Below are 22,536 nucleotides of genomic sequence, written 5' to 3'. Positions count from 1 at the left end.
AAGTCCAACTAGATCTAGACATTAGACCGGATCTATCTATAACAAGTGACCTCAAGCCAAAATCTAGGTGGTCCCCTAACATGACCAGTGGTAATAACATTGAAATTTTCCACAAACTAGTTATTGATGATTTGGATAAGGGCCATAGGAGAGGTCCATCTGGGGGCCCTTATAGGGATAATCTTTCTCCACAAGAAAGACAAGCTCTCAAGACATTAATGGACGACGATAAACTTACTATCAGAAGAGCAGACAAAGGAGGAAATATAGTGGTTATGAACACTATAGATTATGAAAATGAAATCTTTTCACAATTGAGCAACACAGATTGTTATGAGAGAATAGCTCATAACCCTATTTTCCCTCTAATAGCCAATATCAATGAGCATCTCTCTAAATGGTATGACAATGGATTGATTGATGTAGATGACTTACAATATCTTAAAGTAAGTCGTCCGAAATTCCCATGTCTATACACTTTACCAAAAATTCACAAGAACCTCCCATTTCCACCTGGCAGGCCTATTGTGTCAGGCATTGGGGGGCCTACTGAACATCTGTCAAAATTTGTTGATACCTTTTTACAACAAATGGTACTGAATTTACCCTCGTATATAAGGGATACTACTCATATATTGAATCTATTGAGTGATATCACCTGGGACCCAGGTATGACTCTAGTAACTCTAGATGTGGTATCACTTTATACCAGTATTCGTAATGACTTAGGATTGAAGGCATTGTACTACTATTTATCTAAAAAAACAGCTTGTCATTGGGAACACTCAAAAATGATTATAACTATGGTGGAATTAATACTCACAAAGAACTTTTTTCTTTAAAAAAATCAATGGTACAGACAAACCCAAGGCGTTGCTATGGGTTCGAAATTCTCACCAGCCTATGCAGATATTTTTATGGGTTGGTTAGAAGAAATGTTAATTTGGGGCACGTCTGCATCGCAATATAATGAACGTATCTTATATTGGGGCAGATTTATAGATGACTGCCTTATGATTTGGACTGGGACAAAACAACTATTAGATGATTTTATTGAATATCTCAATGCAAATGACATGAACATTAGATTCACCACACTCTAGTACCAACAGTAAAATATTTCTTGATGTGGAACTATTCATTAGAGATGGATTAATCCAGAGCAAGATGTACTGTAAACCTACTGCCTGCAACTCATTATTGCATGCCAAAAGTGCACATCCTCAGAGTCAGATAAAGGCAATCCCATATGGGGAGATGTTTAGAGCCAGACGTAACTGTAGTGTTGATGCACACTTTTTAACCTGTGTAAATGATATGGAGAAACGGTTTATTCAGAGAGGCTATTCACCTCTCATTGTTGAAAAAGCAAAGGAAAGGGCTATCAAAGTGAAGAGAAATACTACTTTGAAACCAAGAACTGCTGACCGTAATTCCTCAACACATACTAGACTCATCACGGATTTTACTCATGTAAATGTTATACTACGTAAGAGTATGAATAGGCATTGGCATATTTTGAAAGCAGATAAAACTTTACATGAGCTTGTGACAGACAAACCATTGATTACATTCAGGAAAGGGAGAACATTAGGGACTTTACTTAGCCCTAGCTATCCAAAGGTTACAAAACATGAAACATGGCTAACAAAAGCATCTATAGGTTTTTTCAAATGTGGATATTGTGGGATGTGTAGGTTTGCAGAACACAAAACCAAACAATTCAAAGATTGTACTGGTAGGATATTTAACATTATGTCAAACATTACTTGTAATACAAAATCTGTCATTTATATTATTGAATGTAAATGTGCGAAGATTTATGTTGGAAGTACCATTAGGGCTTTGAAAGAACGAGTAGCGGAACATATGCGAGCGATAAATAATAATGATCATAGATACCCAATTGCGGAGCATGTTCAAACATGCAGTGCACACAACTTTACCAAAACTTTCAGATTTTTTGGTATAGAACATATTGGGTCAGACCCATGTGGGGGAAATAGGGAATTGAGACTGCGGCGGCATGAGGCACGGTGGATAATGCGCTTACGTGCGGTGGAGGAGGGACTCAATTATGATCAGGAATTGCAATATTTTCTTGGAGAGTAAGGACTTGAACCCCTCAGCCTTCGCTCCTGCCAATATTCCCTATGTTAGCTCTATAATTGATGACAGTAATGATAATTTGGCTATAGTGTTCATAGTATGTATCAAGTTGCCTCATCTTACACTTACTATGTTTAGAACACATTAATATGTAATCATAACACAATATATTGTAATATCTGAACGGCTATCAATAGTATATAGCCACTTACAAAAGATTGTTCATAGGGGCATTCCCCTAAATATATGAATGGGGCAGTATTATTTGTAACCCTTTTGTGAGATAAGCATTATGTGATTTGATGAACAAGATAAATACTTAATTAGTGTGCCCTCTATACTAATATAAAGGACGGGTTGCTTTCTAGACGTATTTTGTTACCTTTACGCCTAGTCGCCATATAGACAATCAACTTTATGTAATGTCAGAGATGGAAATATATCAATTTTAATACATAATTGGGTTAGTATTAATAATAACCGTTTTGTGAGATAAATATCATACGATTCGATGAAGTAGGGATATACTTAAATAGTGTGCCCTATATACCACCGTAACATTGGCGGGCTGTTCTCTTAGGCGTATTCAGTTACTCTCACGCCTGGCCGCCTTTCAATTATTAACTTTAGGCAGTGGCATATATATAAATATATTAACTAGGATCACACTACTTAATCCTATGTTTATGGACCTTTGCGAACAAACATTACGCGGATACAGCGTTTGTATATTTAGATAACATATATGATTTACCGTTTCAAAATGGCGGGCCTTTCATGAACCTTAAGTCCCCCCTTTACTTTCTATTTAAACCCTTCCAATACCGGAAATGGGTTTGACCATACATGGAAGCGTTAGTGAGGAGATACACTCACGGAGGTAAGCGTGTGTTTGAAGTGCATGCACGCGACTATTTTTAACAGCATTCTATCGAGAGACGAGAGCGGTTTTGCTATACTCTTTGTGCTCTCGCTTACAGGTATCCCATACTATAGGGATCTTTAATTTGGAAACCGAAAATATCGGAAAGAGACACCGGTCAAGATTCTTTTGCATACTAATTAGGTGAGAGAAACCGTGATTCTCTGTACTCATTAATTCTTTGTTGTTAAAAAGTATAAAGCTGTAATTTTTAGTGCATCAACTTAATGAAGATGTTATATTACAGGTTGAAATATTGGCTGTAATATCATTTAATAGACCTTGAACGGATTGGTGCAAATATTGGTCTGATGTTAGAATGTAATAAGATGAGCGGACCTCTAAGTGGATGAAGAACATATTTACACGGAACTAGTGGATATATTGTTAGGTAAGCACTAGCGATCTATAACAGAACACATGATTGATAACACTAGCTTATGATAGCTGCTGTTGCCTCATGCCACTGTGATTTCAATTCTTGCAGGACATTAGATACAAAGTATCTTTATATTTTCTTTTTATTTTTCATTAGAAATAATTTCAGAATACTACATTATCAGGTATATATGAATTTTTTTTACTTCTAAATCGTTCTAATAGAAATAGAACACACTTGGGTTGTGCACGAAGGGTTATCTCTTCCCTTTAAAACAATTATTGCACCATTACCAACACTGGAGCATTATGCATAAGTCTTGGAACTATACATATTTCTAAATATTTAAAGAGTAATAGAATATGGATGACACTGAATTTTTGCATGCAAAATGAGCACAACTAAACTCCTCTATTCTCTCTGTGTGGTCACTTATAACACAGTGGAGAATATGGTGGTAGTATTTGTTGTATTAAAATACTGTTCTTTGAATGAAAACTATTTGTATCAATTCCAGCCCTGAGGAAGTCATAGGGTATACTACCCATATATGACAAAACGCGTTGGTGCAAAGGGATTGGAAGAATACTTAACGAATAAAGAACTGAAGAAGTTCAAGAGAGAAACATACTTGTGTTTATTTGTATTATAAAGTTGCGTGTGCTTCAGAAATTGTCGAAATTTGTACCAAACTTTGTTTTGGAAATTTTGGGTGGGATTGGGTGATTGCCCCCCATTCTTGAATGCACAGCAGGACTGTATTAATTTGTATATTTTGTGTAATCTATTATGAGCGCCCTGTAACAACTCTTCTCTCACCCAACATTGGTAAACTCACTAATTATAGTGGGCACCTTGCACCAGTCCAAACAACCCCTTATTGATGATAGGTTAAAGACAACCTTTATTGAAAGCTATCCTAGTGGTAGCTATGGAGAGGAGCCTTCAGGCTAAGTCTTGAAGGAATGTAAAGCAGCTTGGTTTACCAGTCTATAATCGCCTGAATAGCTAAATGAAAGGCAACCACACCAGGTATATATATAAAATATATGTATTTATTTCTAAACACACCCTACTAGTCTCTTTATGAGGCTAGAGGTCCAAACACATAAGTTACACTTCAAATATTACAGTAAAATAACACAAATACACGTCAGGCCCTTGGGGCGAACCAAACCATATACTAAAATAGTGGTATAAGTACCACAACTTAATTATACACAAGGCCTAGAGCCTGTAGAATCGCTGGGACCCCAAGGAACCACCCAAGGTAGTGACACAGGGGACCCACGGGGGCCGTGTGCAGTGTGAGAACACAGCCGCGAGCTCCCATTAGCTTCTATGGGGAAAGTAGCGGTTAGATTTTTAAAGATTAGGGATACTTAGAGATGAGCTAGGAGCAAACCCTTTTGAACTTAGGAAGTTCTAGGGTCAACACCCACAGGAGCACCGGAGTACTCGAGTTACCTCACCCAGGGAAGCCGGGACCATAGGTGTCAAATGGTGTCGGGTCGCATCATCATTTTCTATGTGAGCTGGCGAAGAAGTGCTGCTGCCGGGAAGATGCGAAGTGTCCGAAGAGATCAAAGCCTGGATCGAAGATGAGAAGAACCTGAAAGCAGAGAGGACAGAGTCTGGGTCTCTAGTCAGTGACCAGGGGCGCGATAGGTGAATGCCCACCGATGTCGGGTGATTTCAGGTAAAGAAGGTGAAGCTTGACTCTTCAGCCACGAGGACCAGGAGGCGTCTAGGATGACCAGGAGCTGGATTCGAGCTGTCCCACGAAGGATGTCGAGTGCTGCAGCGTCAGTGCCCGGATTGGACACAACAAGCCTTGGAAACAGCAACCCACGCAGAAATGAGAAAGATGCTTCGGTGCAGACCAGCAAGATCTGAGGGACTCACCACGCAGTAGGGAGTCAGGCCACGTCTGGAACAACCAGGGAAACCCAAGGAAAATCAAAGTTGCCTTCACAGGGACATACCAGTCGACGGACCACGGATCGCGAAGGAGCCTCGAGCTGAAATGCAAGAAGCGGGCTGACGGAACACTCTGGAGTGTAGGCCCACAATCTTCGGTGCAGATGGTGCTCGGGGCGTGGGCTACAAGTAACCCAAAGCACAACTTCGAGAGACATCGGGGAGTCAATGCACTTGCACATGTACACGGTGACCAGGAGTTCCGGTTCCCCATTACTCACGAGGGCTGCGGGTCATAGCTTGCTGGGGACTCGGATCGACCTCTGAGAAGTCTGGAAATCCTCTTCCTGGGCTGCAGATACTTCGGAGTCCGGCGGGAGCTTCGGAGATGCAGACCTGCAAAGTGCTTCGTTGGTGCCTGCCAAGCAGGTGAGTCACTCCTTGCCCCCAAGGGAGATTTCTTCAGTCCTCTAGTCTTGAGTAGAGCGTCGAAGTTCCAGGATTCAGCTACAGAGTTTCATCCAGGGATATCTAAAGTTTTGTTGCCAGGGGTTCCTTACTTATACCTAAGAAAGGGGTTGGACTAACTCAGGGGACCCACCTATGGGAGGGTTTGGAAAGAGGGGTGGCTACAAACATTTCCTTTGTCCAGTTTCGCGCCAGAGCAGGGGCTGGTAGCCCCTGCAACCGGTTTGAACTTGACTATGTACAGGGACACCAAATGTGCACCCAGTGCAGACTTCAAAGCACTCTTGGAGTGCTCCCACCCTGCCCCAATACACTAAAGCCTGTCTGGGGGACAGTTACACCTCCCTGTGACAGGAAACCAATTGTCCAGGCCTCCCCTGCCAGAGTTTCGGTCAGCAGCAGGAGGCCAGACTCGTGTCTGTGGCTGCAGCCTCCATTTTGTGATGCCAGGGCTCTTTTTTAAGCTGGTACCGGGTATACCGGTGCTGTCATGTTGCTCCCTCTAGAAGGGTGGGATCATACTCCCATACCAGTTACTGGTGTGCGGGTATGATTCCAAGGTGTTTGACACCAAACATGACATGTTTCCGTGTAGCCAGTCCAAAGTTAGCATTTACCGTTTGGTGATAATGCATGTAAGGGTATACGGTCAGGCTGCACTTCTGACAACCCCGGAGGATAGATTCCAAAGGCTGCAGAGGGGTTCAGCTCATGCCTGGGAACCCTCTCACACATAACCAAGCACCCTGCCTTCAGGATTGATAAGGCCTGCCATAGGGGTGACTGATAGGTCTCTATGTGCAGTGATAGGTGAGATATAGTAAACCTATATCTCTGTAAGGGGTGCATGAACCACCTTACCCAGGCTGCAGTAGCAGACCTGTGGTGTCATTTTGGAGAGCTTCCCAGGGGTGGAATAATGCATGCTTCAGCCCCTGGTAGGCCTCTGGTGTACCTATGCGCTGGGTACATAGAATACCATATACTAGGGACTTATAAGGGCACCCCAGAATCCAATCTGTGGTGTACCTAAGGTACAAGGAATCAATTTATGAGAGAAAGCAGATAGGCTGGGGACCTGAATAGCAGGTTCCCAGCCAAACTAAGTCAAAAATCATCAAAACACCAGTAAAAAGTGGGGGCAACCATGTAGTCAGATTCCAACTTCCTACACAAAGAAGCATAGAGGTTTCGCCGTCTATTGCGCTAAAGTAGGAGAAAGGGACAGAGTGTTCTGAAGTGGGGATAAAAAGCGGGGCAGGGCCATATTTTTTTAAACAGAGCTGCTTTCCCTGGCAAGGCTCTCCAATGCTCAACATCCGCCCGCAATCATGTGAGCGGTGGTTCAAGATTCTGCACGTAAAAGAAATGTGGGTCTCAGGTGATAAAGATCCCCAAGTACCGGAAACCCTCTGTGACCACTCTAGCTTCACAGTGGATGTGTGTCCATTCACTGTTACTTGAGCAAGGGGGTCAGCATATAAGAGCGAACCCTAGTTTTTCCAATACCGCATACATAAAAGGGCCATTCCCCATTTCAAAGGCCATCCGTGCATCATGGGATAGCACAAGGGTATCTCCTCTGAGTGCCGTTGCACAGCCCAGGACTCCATGTAGCCACCGCAAGTTAAGCACAGTGCTCCTCTCAGGCATAAAGCCGGATTGATCCGGGAGGATCAATGATCGTATTACATGAACCAATCTGGTGGCCAAAAGCTTCACCAGAATTTTAACCTCTGCGTTTAGCAACGATATAGGGGTATAAGAGGCACAGTCCTCTGGAGGTTTACCCTCTTTATGAATGACAACTATGTTAGCTAATTTCTGGTCTTTGGGCAGTACCCTCGCATCACGGCACTCTAGGATCATGCACAAAAGGTAAGTGGTGATTTTAGTTGTACGTTTGTAAAGTTCTATGGGCAGGCCATTAGGGCCCAGAGCTATACCTGAGTTTAAATCACTGACGGCCTGTGTCACTTCACTTTCTGTCAATTCCTGCACCATGAGCTCTTTATCAGCCTGTGTGAGACCTGGCATCTCGTTGTCCACTAGCAATACGCATGACTCCTCGACTGTAACTGTAAGCACTGAAGAATACAGGTGAGCGTAATAGTCTGTGAAGACATCAGCCACGCCCTGTCTATCTTTACCACTTTTGTCTTTGTCATTCAATATTTCGAGCACCCACAGGTATGCTGCCTCCCTTTATTCTAACCAGGCCAGAAGCTTTCCAGCCCTGTCACTCACTTCGTAAAGGTAGTGCCAAGTTGCATAATGGGCAGTCCTGGCTGCCTCCGTCGCAACATCCCTAGATTCCTTTTGCTTCAAGGTTAAGTTATGTTATAAATTCCCCTGTCCGTCAGTAGTAAGTTGGGATTCCAGCTCTTGAATTTCCCTTTCAAGTGTTTCTAGGTAGGCCCTCTTTTCCTTTTTATGTCCCACAATCAATGCAATGCCTTGACCCCTTATAACTGTTTTATATGCCTCTCACAGCGTTTGCACGGAGGTCACTGAACTTTCGTTTTCACCAAAGTATTGCTCTGTGGTTAAATGTAGGCCCGCCCCGATGCGGAGTATCTTAGAATACCAGAGATTAAGTACCAATCTCTGGCTATTTATATGGCTGGTCACTCTGTAGGATGCACACACAGGGCAGTGGTCAGAGATACCACTGGCAAGGTGATGAACCTCACTAAAATAGGGTAGTTGGTGAGCCAGGGTAAGTATATGGTCAATGTGAGAGAGGCTCCGATGGGCTCCCAAGTGGAACATGTACTGTTGTGCCATTGGATTAAAGGTACGGCAAGTGTCAACAAGGCCCATCGCCAATATAAAATAAGGCCAAAGATTTATGGGTCAACCCGGACTGAGGAGGAGGCCAACGATAATAAGCTTCGCAAATGGCAGCATTAAAGTCTCCACCCAGTAACAAGCCACCCTTAGGAAGCCAGAGGAGAGGCACGCTGAGGTCAGCAAAGGCTGCATTATGAATTTGAGGGAGTATATACAGGGAAACAATGTTAAGTGTGTGGCCCTCTCATTTTCCAGTGAGAGCTGCATATCTCCCATGTGAGTCAGGCCAGACTTTCTGTATGATCAATGGGAGTGATTTACACATGAGAATGCCTACCCCTCTAGATTCTGTTGTGTTTTTCACATGAGCGAACATTTTATAACCCCATTTATCTAAGGCACGGTAGGTGTTCCCTTGAAGGTGTGTCTCCTGAAGGAGGACTATGTCTGGTGAGTGTCTCTTGAGGTATTGTAGTACCACTCCCCTTTTAATTTTATCTCCCAGCCCATTAACATTCCAGAAGAGGATCCTGAATCTAGGAGTCGCTAGTGTGTCGGCCATGAGTAAGAAACATTAAGAGACACGGAAAGAGCCAGTGTTGTGTACCCCCTCTAAGTAGTAAAGCCATCTCATTGACCAATGGAAACTGCATGTTTAGGGTGGAGCCAGGCCCCCCTTAATAGAAAGGGTGACTGGGGGATGAAATGTAGAAACATCTAGCCAGGAGCGCTGCTGTGTCAATGAAAGGCTGTTACCAGTGTACACATATAACAGAAAAAAAACAGTTCACTGAAAACCGCAATAACAATACTCCCCTCCTTGCATGATAAATTTGAAACTCCACGCCCCCCCCCCCAACTGTGCAGAAAGTCTGTCGCCCCTAAACATATTACAAACTGCAGGAGACTGGTTCCGGCCAGATTGCTACCCAACCGCCCCCCACATATAACAAGGAGAAATGTTACTGCAGATTCTGTCAACTGTTGGAGTATTCTAGTCCCAATTCTTGAGAGACACTCTTCATTCTCGCTAGGGTTTAATGCCCCCGTGGTCACAGAGGCTGTATTTCACAGCCTAAATAAGCAAAGAAAAGGGCCTGAGCTAGCACAATAACTCAGTGTTGACCGGTGTCTCAAGGGAAGGTCCCACTAGAAGTCTTGCAACTTATCTGGCCATTCCGTTGTCACTAATCCTCCGATTCCTGTGTCTTGTCTGGGGTCCTGGAATCCACCGTTGTCGTCCAGATCGAGATCGGGGTCCAGGTCATTCAACCATCCTCCGGCCATACAACCAGTTCCAAACCTCCTCATGGGGGTGAAGTACCACTTTTTTCCATCCACCACCACTCACAATTTTGATTGGAATATCGTGGAGTATTTTATCTCACATTCTCACAAAGCTTTTTTGACCTCAAGGAAAGATTGCCGTAGTTTTTGGACTCAGAGAGTAAAATCCGGGAAGAAGGTGAAAGTGCCATTCTTATATTTGACTGGTGGTGCACTGCGAGCAGTCTGTAGAATGACGTCCCGGTTGCGATAGTTAAAGATGCAAGCTATTATTGGTCGTGGATGTGCACCTGGTTCTAATGGGGTGCAAGGGACTTCGATGGGCATGCTCAACCGAGAAATAGTTTGAGAGGCCACAGGGCATCAGCTGTTTGCCTATGAGGTCTTCTACGAACAAATCAACTGGCGGTCCCTCTAATTGTTCAAATAGTCCTATTATGTGGACATTGTTTCTCCTCGATCGCCCCTCAAAATCTTCCAGCTTAGCCTCCAAAACATTGGTGGTGGCACACAACTCTTTGACCTGAAACTTTAAAGTCTTGGTTTCCGCTTTTAATTGCGATATTTTAATCTTCCACCTCTTTTGCAGAGATCCGATTGTGTCTGTGTAACGTCCATGGAGGGGGAGTCTATTTTACATTCTAAGGCAGTGCAGAGTCTTTTGGCAGCGTATACTTGTCTAATTTGGTTTGATGGCCAAAGCAGCCTCCCCTACTGCTTGGTCATCAATAGCAGTTCACTTTAGGGTCTTCCCCCTGATGTCTTTTAGAGAGTGGAAGAGGGTGAAAAGTGGCGGGGTACGTCAGTACTCGCCACCGCCTGCCAGGGAGTGATAGGTAAGCCCCGTGCAGCCTGTCGGTTTTCCTTTAGCCACCTCCTGGCCTCTCAAAGAGTCTCCCTTGTGTAGCAGTTTCAGCTGATAGTCAGTAGTGGGATGAATGGAGACTCTATCCCTCCCGAGGGTAATGTGCTATCAAGCCAGGTCTGCCAATGATACTTGAACGATAGCAAGGGAGTGCCTCTTCTGGAGGAAGCTGGCTAGAGAGCAAGTAGGCACCAAGGCAGAGCTATCTCACCAGAGTGGACCACAGGATTCTAGATTTGTAGGTATTTAGTACCAAAATAGACTCTCCTTTCACAGTGTGATGCCTGCAGTTCAGCACCGCCTTCCCAAATAGATTTGCGACCTGTATCAAGTGCTGGAAAAGCACTTTGTGCCAGATAATTAGCAATGGTTTCTGGTACTATTCAAAGTTGTTAACTATATATGAGGAGTAGCCAACCAATAGTACTAGGTGCATACCAGATGGCCCTTCTCCTTGGTGGATCTGTGTTTGCAGCTATGAATTACGCAGGTAAACAGAACTGTATATTGAGCCGCATGGCAAAGTGTCTTGGATTATGGCCACTACCCGGCACTGCTGGTAGAAGGGCTGGTATCAGAGTCCCTCAGGGAGATCTTAATTGGTGGAGCAGTATGACTGTGGTGCTTTACCGTTGTAAGCGGTACTTAATTTGACCGGCCCACATGTGGGACCAAAAAGTTGTACTGTCAGGGCTTTCTCAGGGGAGGCCATGCGTGACGATCATCGGAGCTCCGCTACCGCGCCTCTGGTTATGAATTTAAAGTTGCAGCCTTGCCGGTTCTCAGTTGGCCACCTCATCCCAATTCCCCCATCTGCTGTGTCCTATAGTGGGAGATGACTCTGCCTCACCTGTAGACCGTCGCCACTGAAACTCACATCTACTGGGTCGCAGAAGTACGCGAGGCCGCGGTTTCGCCTCGCTGTCCAGGCCACACTGCTTTTCTCCTTGATGGGTTACCGCTAAGCAATAATATTTACATTGTCGGTATCACCACAGCTTGGAAAACACAAGGAGCAGGTCCTTCAGTTACGGCTGACAGATTTTCACTATGGATGTCAGAGGATTAGAGCAGCAGGTGACGGGAGCCGCTTCAGAAAGTGGCCATCTTCCTTGGTGATTGGCCACGCCCCCCAGACGTAACTGTTTATCTTGCTATCACCTGAAATACAAAACCTAAAAAGAGTAGATAACTGGACCCCCTTGATCTGCTATTTATAGTTCAAGTGATTTTTCATTGTAACTACTGTTTGTGATTACATAGGAACTGTCATCTAGGTTGTGTATGCAATTCTGCATTGCATTTTTAAAAACATTTGCAATACTAGAATTGATGCAAAGCCTAAAGAGGAGGCAATTCAGTGAGGTGGAACTACTACCAGGGATATAACACATAAGCTTACTGAAATACAATCACAATAATAAAAAAAATATAGGAACACCAATGCCAAAATCCTACACTACAGAGATGGCACAACTGGAAAAACCACACATTGATGGAGTTCTACATGAACAAAACAACACTTGCTGGGAAAGGCTGCACTGCAGGTGTTCTGTGGCACTGAAAGAAGAAACTCATACAGCTGAATTCATCCAGTGATAAAAGTAGAGAGAAAAATCAACCTGTTGACATTATGTGCGATCCTAAAGCACTGGAAGTGCACTACGGGAGGAGCGTCAGAGTGGTGGTGCCCTAAAACGCTCACAAGTTGCCTCAGAAAATTCACACTACTGAATCCCTCTACTACTGAGGGGGCACCTCTGGAGGACGTTGACAATACCTGGCATCCTAGACCACAGAGTACTCACTAGGGGTGATAAGGTTGCATCGTGGAGTTCTGAGAACATTATCAAGATACTTCTACTATCAGCACCCATCACTAAAGTCATGTACAACAGTAAAAGTCTTACTATTAATTTGGACCTCGTGAAAGTTTCAGAGCTATTTTGCCTGTGTGCCTGCTGTTTGTGTCTCACTGTATCGTGCTGTTGGTGCTGCTGCTTGTGTAACATTGTCTCATGCTAGTGGTGCTAAACAGGTGTTCTGCTGCCCGCACTTCTGTTAGGACTCTGGTGCGATTAAGGGTTGGTCTGGGATATGGCTAGAAAGGCAGGCTATGAGATTCTCTTTTTGGCTGTCTCATTGCGAAAAGAAGTCTTGTGGGGATTCTGAAAGTTTCCCTGGGAATGTATTCCACCCATTGCTCACCAATGGCGTTGTGATTTGTAACTCACATTTTCTGGCTTTGTATTTGCTGGTTTTATTTTGTTTTAATCTAGGATGAACACCATGTCTTCGTTTTGCCAAAGGAGCAAAGCTTGTTCACCATCGCTCCTTGTTTTTTTCCACCAGTCCATGCTTTCTGTAAACAGGCCTTTCAATTTTGTTCTTATCTTGTCACATTTGCTGTCCGTTCAAAGACAGAGGTCGAATGTCAGGCTCTGTCTGTTGAGGTTGGTGCTTACTTGTCTTTCTCTGACTTCATAGTGAGAGGATTTATGTGAGTGTCTTGCAGTACCTGGAAAACATGGCACACTACAAAATTGAAATGTCTGAGAATGAACTTGGTAAATAATTCTGAATATATCAGAATTTGGAAAGCACAAATGAATAAAAAGAAAATTGTAATCCGGAAGTGTGGTGGAAACAATACAATCAAAACAAATCAGTACACTAGGTGATGCCATTTCCACACATTATTGTTTGTGAGCTGTATAGTTTTATCAGTAAAACTGTATCTGGAAATGTAATAGTTATTTCAATTGAAAATGTGTTTTCTGTCACCATCCTTAACCAAACTTTTGAACATGAGAAAGACTCCTGTGGTCCCTGTAAGACATTTACATCCAAACAAATCACGCCGATTGAATGTACTGGAGGTCTCTTGGGATATCCCCTATTCCCACCCCCCTTCTTACCTACTCTCTCTGATACTTCTCTTCTCGCTTTTATCTCTACTCTCTCTTTTTCTCCTCCACCGGGAAATAAATCTCTCCCGGGCCATCAGAATCATACAGACAAAACTAGGAATTCTTCCAACCGTTGAAGATAACTGCCACAGGGACTCTTCATACAACGAATCATAAGACCTTAACGACAAACACATACCGCCTGCCTGATGGTCAGAAACATGCAAAGTGGACCTTACTATAATACCTTTTGCTTCTCGTCTGTTCTATCCATTTTTTACTGTATGTTTCGCTTTATTGAAATAGATAATAACATGTTTAAAAAAAAAAGAAAATATGTTGTTTGCAAAAGCAGTGTGCTACAACACCACGCATACTCCACACTTCACTCTAAGTCACTCTCCTCCACTCTACAACACTTCGCTCTATGACACGCCACAACCCTCTATGCCTCCATGCCACTTTACTCTATAGCACCCCACTTAACAAACTTTACTCCACTCTGCGCCCCGCAGGTCTACGCCAATCCACTCTAACACTCTACTCCACTCTACAACACTCTATAAAACTATTCCACTCTATGCCACTATATGCCACTCCACTCTACACCATTTCACTCTAGGCCACTGTACTCCAATCTACACCACTCCATTCTATGCCACTCCACTCTATGCCACTTTAATTTACGACACTCCGTGGCACTTCATCTATGACACTCCAGTCTATACCCCTCCACTCTGCGCCACTCTGCTCTACTCCACAACACTGCAGTCCATGACACTCTACTCCCCTCTTCGCCACTCTACTCCCCTCTTCGCCACTCTACTCCCCTTTTCGCTACACCACTCCTCTATTCGCCACTCAACTCTAGACACTCCACTCTACCCCACTCTCCTCTATACCACTAACATCTAGCCATGCTGAGCAGCAGCCACTCTGATGTGTAACTTGCTGTTGCTCTGCCCCACAGACCTCAATTAATCTCCCTGTAAACTGTGGACACTGATTACCAAACTGCTTAGCTGGACTCTGAGACCTTATTAATTGGCATACTGATTACGTTAAGAGTTACTTTGAATATGGAGAGGGGGGTGGGGTGCTTATGTTATTTTGCTATTTTGCTAGTTGGGTTTGTAGTTTACTTGGATCTTTTAGAGCAATTTGTAAAATGCCAGCCACTGGGGCTGAAATCCACTCAGTTGTCCAAAGGTACTGAGAAGGGTAAATGTAGGGTAGTGCCTCACCGCGTAATTGCAATTACAATTACTACAGTTATTATAGTTATTACAGCTATTACAATATTTAGGCTCAGATCTTGGTCTATGAAGGTGGGAGGACCTTCTCATTGTTTCTGTTGTTTCTAATTTTATCTGCCCTACTTTACTACCTGTAAATAAAAGGCCTGCTCTTTTCCAAAGATGTAACTCTAGATGGATATTGAGTTTGTTGAGTGTAACTACAAGTATCGCACAATGTCCATCTACTTGACACCGTATGACTGCTCAAGTTACTACCGATAGAGAATCAAGTTTACAGGGGAAGTAACTTGATTATCAATTTAGAGTGCAATGGTACTCTAGATCCTGAGACACAAGTGGTAAATGAAATTACTCACCATGGATACCAACTTCTTCAAGACATACAGAGCGCTAAATCTAACATACGTTTGCTAGGCAGAAGGTTTCCTCAGGGAGAACTGCTGCATTTGAAGCTGGGTCTGTCATTAAAAACTGAGGATTTTTGAGGGATGGCCATATGTTTTCTCAGCATCTAGGGTGATGGCGACAAGAGGCTCTGAGTAATGTGAGGATTTGGAAATTATATCGAAGAAATGAGAGTGACCAGTTTAGGAAGAATTGTTTGAGCGAAATGCACATAAAATTCAACAGTAAAACAGTCTGGACCAGGGGCTTTATCCTTTTTAAGAGTTTTGAGTGCATTAAGCAATTCTGTCTGCGTGATATCAATTTCTAGGAGATCCATATTCGGTGGGGAATTTGTTTGTTTGTGAATCGAAGAAAGATAGAGAGAAATATCATCCTCTGTGGTATTATTTTCTGGAGTGTACAAACGCTCATAGAATTGGACAAATTCTTGAAACATTGTAATATATCTGCGTATTTATGTTTTGGATTGTTACTATCATCTAATAAAGATTCAATTTGGAGTTTATTCTGTTTGGATTTAAGGTAATTACCTAATAATTTACCTGATTTGTTTTGTCCCCCATAGAATTTCGCATGGTTTTTAATGAAAAAAGAGGCGCTATCTGTTGTGTCTTTGTTGTATTTAACCTTAGTATTAATAAGTTCTGTGAGGCATTCTTTCGGTTTAGAAGTATAGTAAGTGTGTTCTAATCTTTTGATCTTGGAGAGAAGTTCTGTGTTCACTAACCAGGAAATCCTCCGTTTGTTAGATACGTATTTGATAATGAAATCACGTGCAGAAGCCTTGAAGGCGTCCCAGACTGTGTGAAAAGGTAAATTATCTGTGGATTTATATTGAAAGTACTCTTGAAAGAAGGATAGAAAGGAAGCAGTAAAATTGGGATCCAAAAGCAAGGAGTTATTAAAGCACCATCTTCTGGGATGTTCAGTGTGGGGTAAAATATCAAGTTGAATTGAAACTGGGGCATGATCAGAAATAAGTATGGGGTCTATATCTGCTGAATGTAAGGATTGGGAAATATTATGTGAAATAAAAATATAATCAATTCTTGACTGGGTGTGGTGAGGTGCAGAGTTAAAAGTATACTCCTGTGAAGCCGGATTGCATAATCTCCATGCATCAGCCAGGTGCAGATGTTTTACTGACTGTATAAATGTTTTGTGCGCTTTGGTAGGTATAAAGGAAATTTTAGAATTTCTGTCTAGAAAAAGGATCCATTGCTTGATTACAGTCTTCAGCTAGAATTAAATTGGCTGCAGCAAGTTGGGTGATCAATCAATAAATTTGGGACCAAAAGGAAGCATCCCCATACGTAAAGAAATTGAGACATCTTTATCATTAAATTAGTAAGTAACCATCTGCCCTCATTGTCTGTGTCCTGTGAAAGAAGATTCGCATGTAATGATTTTGACACAAAGTTATAATGCCATTTCTTTTGCCATCACCAGGGGAGACAAAAACTTCACCAACCCAATTTTTCTTAATCTTTAAAGATTCAGCTTCCGTAAGATGAGTTTCTCGCAACAAAACAATATGAGCGTCTATTTTGGACAAGTAAGATAGCATTCGCTGTCTCTGAATAGGAGAATTCAAGCCTTTAGCATTCCATGTACCAATTTTTAAAAACATAAAATATCAAAAGAGAGTGGATAACGTAAAAAATCAGCCTTAATGCAAAGTTCAGAGAAACATGTGATGCAGATAAATGGATGAAAACAGTAAAACTCAAAGAATTAAGACGAAAAACAGAAGAAAAAAAAGAGAAATCTCTTATACATGAAAAAGCATTGCAAGTAAAGGGAATAGATAAAGACCAAGAAAAGGAATTGCAGTGACATGCAAATACGATGAGAAGAATTACAAAGGGGAGGATTGTCATACCTACGAAAACTCCAAGACAAGAGAGAAGTGGGGGGAGGATGAGGCCACATGGAAGGATGACACGTCCAGACTCCATAAGGGAAGGCGGGGAGGGTTGCGGAACAAACATCGGATACAACAGATGGATCACACGATCAGAAGGCAGAACCTGTAAGGAAAGAAAAAAGTTAACATCAAACAACAAATCTTAGTAGGAACAACAACCTTAGCACCAGAAAAACATGAAGGGTTTGTTAGACTGGTGCACACATTGTAAAACCTGGAACGCAACAGAGCGAGCTCCTTAATATTCGATGAGGAAGTGTCCATAGTCTCTATGCTGCAGGAATTGGGAAAACTTTAGGATCTTCATAAGTGGTGGTGGTGTTGTTGTAAGTCACCTTAAAAAGACATGGGTGAAAGAGGCCAAATCGGGCACTAATAGAGCGAAGGCGTGGTCTCAATGCAATGAATTCTTTGCGTCTATCTGCAGTAGACTTTGCATAATCCTGTGAAAAAATAGTTAGTTACCCGACCATGAAATACGCTTAATGGACCTAGCAGCCGCCAGGACCTTGAGCAGATCAGTGCATTCTAGAAAGTATAAGATGACTCCTCTTGGTCTTCTCATGTTGGAAGATGTCGTTGCAGATGGAGGACCCAGTCTGTGAGCGAGTTGAATATTAAGAGGAGATCCTGGTAGATTAAGAAGTTTTGGAAGGACAGATTTGAAAAGGGCAATGGGGTCTGATCCTTCTGAGCATTCTGGCAGACCATAAATGCCAAGGTTATTTCGTCTGTTTCTGTTTTCAAGATTTTCAACCTGCTTCTGAAGTGAAGATACTTGAGATTAAAGAAATTCTACTTTCGTCTTAGAAAAGCCCAAAGAATGAATGTTCTGTTCTGCGATAGTAAGTATTTCCTCCATTCATGACCAACTATCTGTTATCGCTTGTGTTAGACTTGGGGGTCTCTAGTTGGCACAGGTATGCACTTGTGACAAATAGGAACCCTCTTCTCTAGTCAAGGTAAAGCGGTACACTCCTAAAATAACCCCTGCTCACCCCCTTGGTAGCTTGGCACGAGCAGACAGGCTTATCACAGAGGCAGTGTGTAAAGCATTTGTGAACACATACAGTAATCAAGTGACAAAACTACAGATGGACACGAGACAGGTTTTATATAAAAAATAAGTATTATCTATATAGATTTACCACACGACCATTAAACGACAAAAACACACAATACTGTTACTCAGATGGTAGAATTTAACTTAGTTCTCTTAAGTTCTTAGATTTGACACTTTAAGTCAATATACCTTTTAGATGCGACACGCAGGGCAACGATGTTGATGCAATTAAGTTTTTGGTGCAAATAAATAAAGACGTGAAGATCTTCCAGATGCAGCACGCTTCTCCGATGATGTGAGAAGACTCGACTCGATGCATCAGCTGCAGCGGCGACACACTTTACGCGATGCGACGACAGCAGCCTTGGCAGCGACACTCTTCTCCGACGTTTGCAAGACGCTTCCGCTCGATGCGATGTTGCAGCGGCGACACCCCTTTACGCGATGCGACGACAGCAGCTCCAAAGATGGCATGCTTCTCCGTGGATGCGAGACGCTTTTCTTGATGCGGTGCAATGCGACAACTACGATTGCTGCGATGGCGACACGCTTCTTCCTTGATGCAAGACTCTTCTCTTGATGCGGTGCAATGCGTCCGCTACAATGGCTGCGATGGCGACACACTTCTTCGGCGTTGCGAGACACTTCCTGGATGATGCGAGACGCTTCCGCTCGATGCGATGCTGCAGCGGCGACACACTTTACGAGATGCGACGACAACAGCTCCGACAGCGGTACGCTTCTCCTTCTTGAGTCGCGCTTCCAGCTCCTTGCGACACGCAGTCCCTTCGAAGGCCCAACAACAACAGCAGGCACTTCCAAAGAACTCTGGGGAGCTGGGGGTGAAGTCTGTTGTTCCTGAGACTTCAGCAGGAGGCAAGCTCTATTCCAAGCCCTTGGAGATCCTTCACAAGTTAAGCAAAAGTACACACAAAGTTCCTTTCTCCTCGCTTTGGCAGTAAAGCAACCACTGCAGGCCAGTCCCCCAGTTTCAGGGATAGTTTCCTCCTCAGCTTCTTCTGGTTCCTCCCTCAGCAGAGGTTGTTCTTGTTTTCCCAAAGTGATCTAAATTCTTGGGATCAGGGTCCCAATATTTATACGTCAAATCAACAAGGAGCTCCAGGGGGAAGGAAACAGAATTGGGTCGCCCCCCACTCAAGTCAATGATACAACAAAAAGGGCCCAATCTGGTAGCACGGTAATTCGTTATATACTTTGTGGATGGGAATAAGAGGTACTATTTTTCCTTCTTCTATACCACTCTCCATCAATTACATATGAGAGAATGGTCCCAAAATCACAAGACACCGTGAATGAATAAAAACACAAGAACCATATCCTAAGTCAACAGTCACTGTGTTCCAAAACAAATTCTTAAAAATACCCTGTGAAATCACAGATGTAGAAAGACCACAACCATATGGCACTCAGTGGAAAAGTGTGCAAAACAAGGTAGCACCACACATGAGCAACACCAAAGCAGGCTTTGCTGGTTAAGTATTGCCAGTTATGCCACGTTTATCTTCATAGGTTGCTACCTTGTGAAACAAAAAATGTAAAACAAAAAAGTGTACCAGAAAAATAGTGAACTAGGTGAAAATATGTGAAAGCATCACACACTTCAGCCCCGATTAAAATTGAGATAAATCCACAGCAACCATACTTTATTCTCAGCTCGTGGATCAATTCAAAATAAAAACGTGCTGCATGTTAACAGACCAATTAACGTTGGGCCGACATATTTCATTGCCTTTCTCTAGTGGCAATTTCTTCAGGGCACCAGGACTTCGTCCACCTTAGCTGGACACTTGTTACGAACTATCAGTGACTGTATAGACAAAAGAAAAGGTTCTTAACAATGTGCACTAATAGCCAGGACAGAAAACACACACTCCATACATTCATTGCATTCAATCTGTCTTTCTTTGAATATGCAAAAAAATCTAAATACCCGGTGCTAGCCAAGGCCACTCGTACCAGCTAAATACTGCGTCACACAGGTACTGCTTTTTCACCGTAGTCCTGTATCTCAAACAGACACTTATGTTGTCATAGTTCTGTAAGGCAAACAGTTAGAAGATAGTGACTTAACAAGGACGATCTTCTCATGAATTACTTCAGCTCTATACATCTCCAACAAGTAATCCTTTCCGCCATAAGTACAACCCCTTTATCTTATCCTGACTTCTATGTGGTTGTTTAATGCAATATTAACACTTCAACAAGAGGTTCTTAAAAATACTGAATCTTATTTTAAATGTGTGTGTATCCCCGGTGATACTCAACAACCTGGCTGTCTCCATTAATCACACATGTTTGCCAAATTTCATCAAGCGGTTCTGAACATCGAACCCTCAAATCTTACTAACTTCAAAAATTCCTCTGTAACTATCGCTAAGTTGTTTTAAGCATATCACCCCGCAGACTTGCCTCGATCTTACCGCTAGTTACTGGCGAGAGGAGCTTCATCTCATTCTGCGCTACTCACTATGCACGCTTCACGTATTTAAATGGCGAATTTCCTAGTGTTCATGTGTCATTACGTATCACGTGATCCATACTGAATAACGGGCGCCATCATTGAGGGGTTACGGGCCCATCACCGTCTTACTTGGTCATAATCACATCGGCTTGTTTTTAAAAAAAGAAAAGAAAGGGGAGAGACGAACCTTTCTAAATACAAGAAATCGGCAACCTTCTGTGTCAGTACTTCTATAGTTTAGCAGTATAGCTAATCCAGTGCATTTTGCTATTTTTAAGCCTACTACACTTTCAAGCAAAGAGCCTTTATTGCATACACACCAACCACCGGGGTAACCCAGTGATTTCAACAACCCAGGCCATATATTCCGCTGCTTGTTCCCTGTGCCCAGGACGCTACGCTGCTGTGGGGCCCTTGGATCTCCTGAAACAACGGGACTGCGAGGACCGGGGAGCATTGCGCTCCGCTAATCCGGCTCACCTGCTCCTCTTCCCGCTGGTCACTTTGCCGACGCCACGCCTCGCGGCCCCCGCTGCGCGGGAGCCGCTCGCAGGCTCCACCACCATCATTTAAAAACTCGGCTGGTGCTTTGAAGGTTGGGTCTCCCTCTTGCTCCCTGTGCCCAGGACGCTACGCTGCTGTGGGGCCCTTGGATCGCCTGAAACAACGGGACTGCGAGGACCGGGGAGCATTGCGCTCCGCTAATCCGGCTCACCTGCTCCTCTTCCTGAAGTCCCGCCCCCCTCATTACTTAGCTACGTCAACGTGAATCCGCAGCGCGGGCGAAGCCCGGGCCAAGAGCGGGCCCGTTGTAGCCCGTTTGAGACCGAGAGAGACCGGACCGGGCCACCTCTCTTTCACCCACAGACTAACGCGTATGTGTTCATTTTATGTCACTCTTATTGCACTTGGTTTTAACCACCTTTCATACTGACTTGTGGAGGGTACATTGTTGCTATATTATTTTAACTGCCCACTGTGCTACATCTTAATCGAGCATGGCAGCCAAAGAGGGTAGGAACCATGCGACCAAAGGCAACCTCACCGGTACACTAGATCAATTCATAGTAAGAGCTAATTCGGTGATCGATCAGGGTATTGTCCTCATGGAGCGCAGAGTCTCGCAGGATTTGGCCCTAGCAAGAAGATCTTCTTTGGGCCTCCTTGCATCTGCACGCACCCCAAATGGTACTGGTGCGAGTAGTAACGTCCTCCCTCTAACCCAATTTGTTGATGACACCTCAACTAGTGAACTTTCGAGTGATAATGACCCCGCGATCAACCTAAGAATTACATCCCCCCCAGTGACCAGGTCGGGACCGATCCTGCGGAAAAAAAGGGTTACTAAGGAAGGGCTGACAACAAAAAATAAGCCAAAAGCTATCAGGCAAGTTAGCTCCAAGCCAGGGGGAGCTAAATCTGCACAAGGCGCAGCTTTAGTGGCCGACCCGGTGGCTAGAGATGGACAGGGCAGCTGCACCCTCCCTCCAGCTTCGACTTCTTCTTCTAAGTCCCCTGGGGATCACCCTGTTCAGGTACCAGCTTCTCCCGTATTTATGACACAGCCACCCGGGGACGTAATAGCTCCGCAGCAATTAGATTTATTGCTGCGCACGTTATTGGTACCCCTGGAATCCAGGTTGGAGGGAATAGTGACCCTTCTTACTAAGCTCGAACAACAAATTAAGGGTCTAACTGAGGGTGCTAACAATAATAAAGTACTCCCCCCATGCTTTTGCAATTGT

At 43.6% G+C, this 22,536-nt stretch overlaps 1 protein-coding gene across 8 annotated transcripts in view; it reads left to right on the top strand.

Moving 5' to 3' along the window:
* Nucleotides 1-22,536, top strand: part of LOC146862832 (uncharacterized) — a 154,569-nt gene that overhangs the window by 25,159 nt on the left and 106,874 nt on the right. For 2 of the 8 annotated variants that reach the window (XR_014978181.1, XR_014978182.1), the window contains 2 exons: nt 3,090-3,175; nt 3,279-3,422. The exons of 5 other annotated variants lie outside the window; for them this stretch is intronic. The gene's annotated coding sequence lies outside the window, so the exon portion shown is untranslated. The remainder of the gene's footprint in view (nt 1-3,089; nt 3,176-3,278; nt 3,423-22,536) is intronic. One more of the 8 variants, XR_014978185.1, reaches the window with a different exon arrangement.

This window comes from Triturus cristatus, chromosome 2_2, assembly GCF_964204655.1.
Source record: "Triturus cristatus chromosome 2_2, aTriCri1.1, whole genome shotgun sequence".
Taxonomy (NCBI): domain Eukaryota; kingdom Metazoa; phylum Chordata; class Amphibia; order Caudata; family Salamandridae; genus Triturus; species Triturus cristatus.
This window is presented reverse-complemented; position numbering and strand designations above follow the sequence as displayed.